Source organism: Peromyscus leucopus, unplaced genomic scaffold (genome assembly GCF_004664715.2).
Source record: "Peromyscus leucopus breed LL Stock unplaced genomic scaffold, UCI_PerLeu_2.1 scaffold_257, whole genome shotgun sequence".
Taxonomy (NCBI): Eukaryota; Metazoa; Chordata; class Mammalia; order Rodentia; family Cricetidae; genus Peromyscus; species Peromyscus leucopus.
The window spans coordinates 154931-162493 of record NW_023505131.1 but is presented as its reverse complement, the minus strand read 5'-3'; the positions used below and the strand labels follow the sequence as shown (position 1 = coordinate 162493).

At 58.2% G+C, this 7563-nt stretch overlaps 1 non-coding gene and 1 pseudogene across 1 annotated transcript; both read right to left on the bottom strand.

Moving 5' to 3' along the window:
* Nucleotides 1-347: 347 nt before the first annotated feature.
* On the bottom strand, nucleotides 348-7089 carry LOC119087198 (annotated as a pseudogene).
* On the bottom strand, nucleotides 4372-4534 carry LOC114694402. Its single transcript, XR_003734700.1, has one exon. It is a non-coding gene; the product is annotated as a U1 spliceosomal RNA (small nuclear RNA).
* Nucleotides 7090-7563: the final 474 nt, after the last annotated feature.

The window sequence follows — 7563 nt, the reverse complement described above, 5'->3', positions numbered from 1 at the left end:
GCATTTTAAAGAGACCCCTCAGGAGCTCCGGCTTCTGACTAACTGCCCCCGTAGCCGGGATCTCGTGGCGAGACTGTAACTAGTGATGTTTGTACAACCAAAGACTCTATTTTGTGGTTTAAGGAGAATAAAGTTAACTACATTTTACCCTCTGTTGCCTTTTATGCTTCCACCCCACCTGTGCTGACTTCCCTGCCCTGTAAGGTGCCAGTGCTCAAGGCTACCTTCCCACGCCCTTCTCTTCCCACGCCCTTCACCCTTACCCTGGCACCTGTTCCCCTGTGGGATTCAAAAGCCGCTGTCCTCCTGCCTGGGTCCAGGCTGGGGATGTGGACTGCTCACATAAATGCCTGGGGCACGTGCTTTATTGGGGTTCGACTAGAGTCCTCCACTGGACAGCTGCACGCGCACTGGGAGCAGGGTCTGCAGCTGGTCAGCTGGTGCCACTGAACTCGGGTGACGAAGAAGAGGCGGAAGTGGTCCAGGCGTGCCTCTTGAACTGGGAGGGGTCGTACTCGGTCCGTCAGTGGGCCGCAGCAGGGACAGATAGCCCTCCTGTGCCAGCAGCCCTCGACTCAACAGCGCCTGCGCCAGGCCAGGCTGCACCGCCTCCAGCTGCTGCTGCACGACTGGGAACAGGTCCATTTCCCGCAGGTCAAACACCAGCGGCTTCCCTACCTGCATGTGTGTCTGGTGAGGAGGCAGGTAAAGGCCGGGGAGGGGGCTGTCCTGGGCCCTGCCCGCATACCTGATTGCCCCAAGCAGGGCCAGCCGGATCGTCTCGGGTCTCAAGTGCTCCGGGTTTACGGTGTCCACGTAGTTGGTGTCCTGATATCTCAGGAACGTGGCTGCCTGGCCAGAAGGGTCGATGACAAGGGGCCACCTGAAGGCAGCCACCTGGTCACTGCCGTCCGTGGGCACCTCTGACTTTGTACCCACACCCAGCCTGGATACTGACCGTCCATCAGCTCGGATTCGGTCACCTACATCCTTCATCAGCACGTCGTGAAGCTCCGTGACCTTGCACTTGAGCCCAGGGGCTTCTGTCTCATCTGTGGAGGTGCCAGACTGAGGAACACGGGAAGTGCTCAATCCCTTCCCTGGCGTCTCCTCTCCGGGTCCCCCAGCTGCCCCACCGCAGCCATGCCCACCCTCCCTGGTGTCTCCCCTCCGGGTCCCCCAGCTGCCCCACCACAGCCATGCCCACCCTCCCTGGTCTCCCTCCGGGTCCCCCAGCTGCCCCACCGCAGCCATGCCCACCCTCCTGGGTCTGCTCCCGCAGCTCCAGCCTGGCCATGGCCAGCGTCTCCTCGGCCTTTTGTGCCTCCTGCCGCAGCCTGTCCACTTGGGCTTCTGCGTCCTTGATGGCCTAGAAAAGGGGCCACGCCGACCATGCTCTCCCCGTCCCCTCGGCGTCACCACCTGCTTTGTGGGAGGGTGGGGGGTGGGGGTGACTGCCAGGTACAAGAGGTCAACCTGCCGGGACCTCCTGGCTCTCCACCCACGCCCCCCAAGGAGTTGGAAGGGGACCCCAGAGCGGTATGGGGCATGGGGAGATGTAGGAAGCACAGAGGCACCTGCAGTGTGAGCTCCGTCTTGCCCATGCCCTTCCTCTCACACTTATCATGCTCCGTGATCCTCGGTTGAGCTCACAGTAGGCCTGTTGTAGCTGCGGGCAGACAAGGCTTGCAGCAACTCACCCCCGCCGACCTTCAGCTCTCAGCTCCCCACCCCACTCCCCCTACCCCCCCCCCCCGCCCACCCGCCAGTTTTCTTCCCGGAGGGAGGCCTAGGTCACAGCTCACCTCCTTGTGACACCTCTGCTGCTCCTTAGCCAGCTGCTGCACCTTGAGGTTGATGCTGCGTGGGAAGAAGCCGGGCTGGTCAAAGTCGGCCATGTTGTTTGCCATCACCACACCCCCTCTGTGCCCTGTCACGTCCCCCCCCCCCCTTGGCGCACCGCTTGGCCTCGGCTCCTTGTGCTTCTGGATCTCCTGAGCCCTGCGCTCCTTCTCAGCCTCCATGTTCTGGAGCATGGCTTCTGTGAGGCTCAGGTCCCACGACTGCAGCACGCTGGCCACGGTCACCAGCGAGGCACCTGAGTGAGGACAAGGCATTCGGGGCTTAGAGAGCCGTGTGTGTCTGAGTGGCCTGCCGGCCTAGGAAGGAGGCGCTCCCTTTTTAAGAGGATTTGGAAAGGCTAGGGTGCCGTGGCTGGGAACTGAGAGATCACAAGCCAAGACCACAGGTCCCCTGGGCAATCTGTCCACATCCAAGCAGACCCAGCTCCAGGGGCAGAGCTCCCAGGGCCACTTTTGCCCCTCTCCAGCTGCCCACCAACCAGGCTTGCCTCCATCTACCACTCATGCTAGGCCACCAAGGCCTCTAGGCTGCCCGCACTACAGGCACAGACACCGTTGTCTGGAGATGCTGTAATCTGCTGTCCGCCTGAAGACCTGCCCTTCTAGGACACAACCTCTAAGAGCCACAGAGACCTGAGTGCGATGATTTACACGTGTGATCTCAACATTTTCTTCCTAGCCTGGCTGTGAAAAGCAGAGATGATGCTCATGAGGTCACAGGAAGAAGAGGGATGATAAGGCCTGGCAGACTCGGCCATCATCCACAGATACTGGAGGAGAGATGGAGAAGGGTCTACAGAGAAGGCTGGGGATGCGGCTGACCCGCACGAAGTATGTCTGTCCAGCCCCCTCGTGCCGATGCCTTAGAGTCAGGCCCTGTCTGTTGCCCCAACTTGGCTCAAAGCCCGACAGAGACAAACGCATAATCTTTCAGATTCAGCGGCTTTGCAGGGAGCCTAAGTTTAGTTTCAGAAATTCAGGGACTGCCTGCTCTTCATAGCCTACCGATCAACACCCGGTTGCTGCAAGCCTCGGTCAAGACACCGCCCCCGAGGGCTGCCTGGGCCCTTCACTGCCCTTCACAGCATTGCCCTTCACAGATCTGAGCTCCTTGGTGTTGAGCAACATCAGATGGCACTGGCCCACCCACCACCTACAGAGGGTATGCTCTGACACCTTTGTCCAGTGTCTTCCCTGGTCAGCTCCATCCTTGGACATCATAGCACCCATGTCCTCGCCTCTAGATCCCTCCGGTTTGACGCCTCCTTGGACAGATCCATCCTGGACACCTTCCTTAAAATCACCACTCTCCGCCTGTCCACCCTAGGAACACAGCTCTTACCCTCTCCACTTCTCACATTTCCTTACAGTTTTATACTATGGAGTGGACTATCCACGGCACTTATCTAAAAGAATATTTATTGAGAACTATGTGCCAGGATTTTTGCCAAGGAACTTGATGGTTATCTGTGGTCCCGCAGAGCTGGGCCGTTGCCGTCTGGTGTGTGGAAACGGCTTACAGACTTGGGGGGGTTGGCCTGTGGATAGAAGAGCTGCACTCAGTGGAAACCAAGAGCACCAGAGAGCGGCGTGGTGCGTTGATGGGTGTCCATGAGCAGGTCGGTTTAATAAGTTAATGAAGTGCAGGATAAAGACTGAGCTAATTGAAAGGAAGACGTAACATAACACACGACACGTGGCAAGTTACTGCAGTTAACTGATGCCCGAGTCCGGCGAACATAAGAACGAGTTGATGAATTCACTCAATACGATCTTCCGGACCCACCACCTCAGCACGCCACTGTCCTTGTCCCCTCCCCCCACCACCACCGCCACTCCTCTTCTCCCTTCTGTAAAAACCACCAATCTGACTTCATTTTTATCATTTCACCACTTTGGGATGGAATCGTGGACTTAGCGCTGCGGGAGGGACTTTTTCTCATAGTTGCCTGGAGGGTTATGCGAGTTGCTGCCAATCATTGCCTCCATCCTCCTGGCTGAAAGGCGGTCCAAGCTGTGGGTGTGCCGGCTTTCGCCATGAAGGATATCTGTATCCGGACTGTGTCCAGTTTGGGGCTCTTGCCATGCAAGCTTCAGCGGACATTGTTATGGGAACAGAAGCTTCAGTCCGCTGGGCTAAGTGCCCAGGAACGGCCGCTGAGGGACACAGTGTGTTTAGATCTTCAAAGTCCGCAGGGCAGCCCTTGGTCGTGTGTGCAGCAAGGCATGAGACTCCAGGTTGTCTACAGCTTGCCAGCACCGGTTCATCCCTTCCGTCACTTCAGCTGTCACGTGTGTGCTCACACAGGACACGCTCCTCCCTGTCTGTCATGGCAGGACAACGCTTATTTGCTGTTGAGATGGAATTTGCTTATATGCCCCAGGGGAGTGTCCTTGGTCAGATATATGATTAGTGGCCGGTTTCTCCCCGTAGCTGGCCATTACTTCTTGTCAGGGTCTTGTGAAGGAAACTTTCCTTTCTTTCTTTTCTTTCTTTTTTTCCCCCCTTCAGAGAAGAGTGTGAACGCAGTCCCCCACCACCACTAATTATGCCATCGAGTTTCCCACATGTGGGGAAATCGCAGGGGTCAGCACATCTGGAGTGCAATGGATAAGCCTCGCCCTGGGAAAACACCTCTGTGATCACGGTGTCTCCCCTGCCCTATTAGTGTGCTCTTCAGCTTGGTGAAGCCCAGCTTTTCGAAACTTCTGTCTTCTCCGTGTGGTTTCTAAGAAGGCTTCTGCATGCCCTAGGGCCCAGAGATACTCCCTGTGTCTAAAAACTTAGTGGGTCACTGTTTACGCTGAAATCTCAGCTCTGCTGAGTTGATTTTGTTCCGGTATGAGACTCAGATCAGAACTCCTTTCTTGGCCTGTGGGCTGCCAGTGAGTGGCTCTGGTACCTCGGGTTGAGATGGGTGTCCTTGTGACAGCTAAGATTTAGGACACCTCCCCAGTTACCAGCCCTGTGGCTGCCCAATTGACCCTCTGTGTCCTCCAGGCACTGGCTCTTGGGCACTCTCTGAATCCCCAGACTCCTGCTGTACCGTTCACCTGTAGACTTCACCTGCTAGCCCAGGAGCTTAGGCTAGACCCCAGAGAAGTGTCCACAGGAAGCAAAGCCGGAAGTGGCGCCTGAGCTGGGGTCCCAGGCTGGGCAAAGAACCCGATGCCCCTTCAAGGGCGCAGAAGCAAGTGTTTGCCCAAAGGCCTGACACCCACCCTGCCATTGCCGGCAGCACCCTCAGCTTGAGGGGTGAGATATGGGGTGACTAGCTTAAATTCAGGTGACCTAAAGGAAATAAAGGTAAGGTCAGGGTGGTACCCAACACCTGTGACCCCAGAACTGTAGAGTCTAAGGCAGAAGGATCAGGATGTTCCTGGCCAACCCGGGATATGAAGTGAGTCATTGTGTGTGGTGTGTGTGTGTCTGTCTGTCTGTCTGTCTGTCTGTCTGTCTATCTGTGTATGTCTCTGCGTGTATAAACAACAAACAGAAGGCAGAGGCACTTCCTGGCCTGGCTTCTCTGAGTTGCCCCACAGCTGAGTGAGCCTCAGCAGCGACCTCCAACCGGGACCGGGACCCACATGTTCCCAGTGCTCAGCCTGGGCACCACAGCACTCCCTCCAGCTGGGAGTCAGTTCCACCGACAGAGCAGGAAGACACAGGAAGAGCAAACTAGCGTGCATCCCAGTTGCCTAAGCACCTGGGATACCTGGCCAACCTCTGAGGCCAGGAGAGGACTGTTTCTAATCTGCAGCTGTATGTCGGCGGGTAGCCAGCCAGGGCACATGGCGCTAAAATAAACTGCACAGAAGGTGTCTCCTAGCAAACAACAAACCAATGTTCAGAAACCTGCGGCGGCGGTGGGGTGGAACCAGATGCAGAACCTAGGGATCCTGAATCCTGTCGACATTTTTGTTTTGTTTTGTTTTGTTTTCCTTATGAGACAGGGTCTCTCTGCCAGGCTTCTGGCCTGGAACTCCTATCCATCCACTTGCCCAGTCCTGGATTACAGATGTGCACCACCACACCAGAAACCTTTGGAATAGGGATGTGTGCGTGCCAGGGCCACACCTGCTCCGGAGTGCTCCCGTCATCGCGCGTACACCCGGGGTCTGCTCCGAGCTTCAGAAGCACCTCACGGCTTCCAGGTGGCCCCCAAAGGCAGCCCGGTAGAGCGGCGTGCGGCCGAAGGCGCCCTGCGGAAAGGGCTCCCTGAGCGCGGCGGGGACCGGGCCACGCCGCCGCCGCGCGCACCGCGCCCACCTTGCTGTTGGGGTTGGCACCCAGCTCCGCCAGCAGCTGGATGGCCATGGGCTGCCCGCCCGCCGCCGCCTCGGACAGAGGCGTGTTCCCGTGGCTGTCCTCGCACTCCACAGTGGCCACGCGCCTCTGCAGCCGCCGAGCCTTGCCCGCCTCGTCGTGGCCCACGCCCTCGCGCGTCAGCAGCTGATCCACCTGGGCGCAGGGCAGTGTCACCCCGGCGCCCGCCCCTTCCCGCCCACCCGCTGCCGCCGCCGCACGGACCTCCTTAAGCACCGCGCGGATCTCGCCCAGGTCCCCTTCGAAGGCGGCCTCCAGCAGGCGGCGGCGGCGCTGCAGCTCCTCCCGCCGCGCGCGCTCCGCCGCCTCCTCCTGCTCGCGCTGCCGCCGCGCCTCCTCCTGCTCCCGGCGCACCATGGCCAGGTAGGCCTGCAAGACATGCATGACCCGTGGTCACCGTCCCCAACGCCCAGACTGCTGCCGCAGTGTCCTTAACTCACGGTCACTGTGCAATCCGGACATCATGCCCACAACCTTGAGGTCCCCGTCTAAAACCCAAAGGTCACGGCTCCCCTTCACACTCTGTCCAGACCTTCCCTCTTCCTCAGTCGGGTCCTGGCACCCAGGGTCTTGTGGCTGGGCCCTGCTCACCTCTCTCTGCAGCTTCTCCATTTCATCCAGGTACTCCTGGCGCTCCTTCTGACGGTGGGCCGATCCTTTCGGGCCAGATGTTGCCGGAAGGCACACTGGATGATAAGGGCGGCTTTGTCCTCGGCGGTTAGGGCTGGAGTGAGGAGAGCAGAGATTTTGTCCCTAGTCCTCCTTCCTAGCCACCACCCATGCAGCTTCTGGGGCCATATAGAGGACCTGGATGGTTCTCAGAAAGCATGAAGGCTGGATGCAGGGACCATGTCTGTCTCCCAACACTCAGGAGGACCTGTGGAGTCCAGGAGTTTGAAACCAGCCAGGCTATGTGGTAGATAGGTCTCAACAGTGATAAAAATTCCTAAACAGCTGAGTCAGAATAATGCTCCCTCAGTAGAACCAGGGAAGGAGAGCCGGCCAGGCTTGAACAGGAAGTCCACATCCCCTGGGGCCTGAAAATCGCAAGCAATCTGCAGCTGGAAAGATACCGTCTGGGAGAATTCGGAAGCCTCCAGAAAGAACATCAAAAACTGCCACTGGGTCCTCGGGGCTCACCCACCAGAGGAGAGGCCCAATGCATCTCGAAGCCTGGTGGTTGCAGCTAAGCCATGAAGAGCCCCCAAAGGGGAGTTTCTCAAGTGGTCTCAGGACACTCAGAAGAGGCGGTGAGTCTAGAACGTGGGCCTATATAGCCACACATTCAGGCCATTTTGCAGAAGTCTACCTGCTGCCGGCCTGGCACAGTGCTTCCAGGAGCAGGGGATGGGGAGGACACCATGCAGTCCTTCC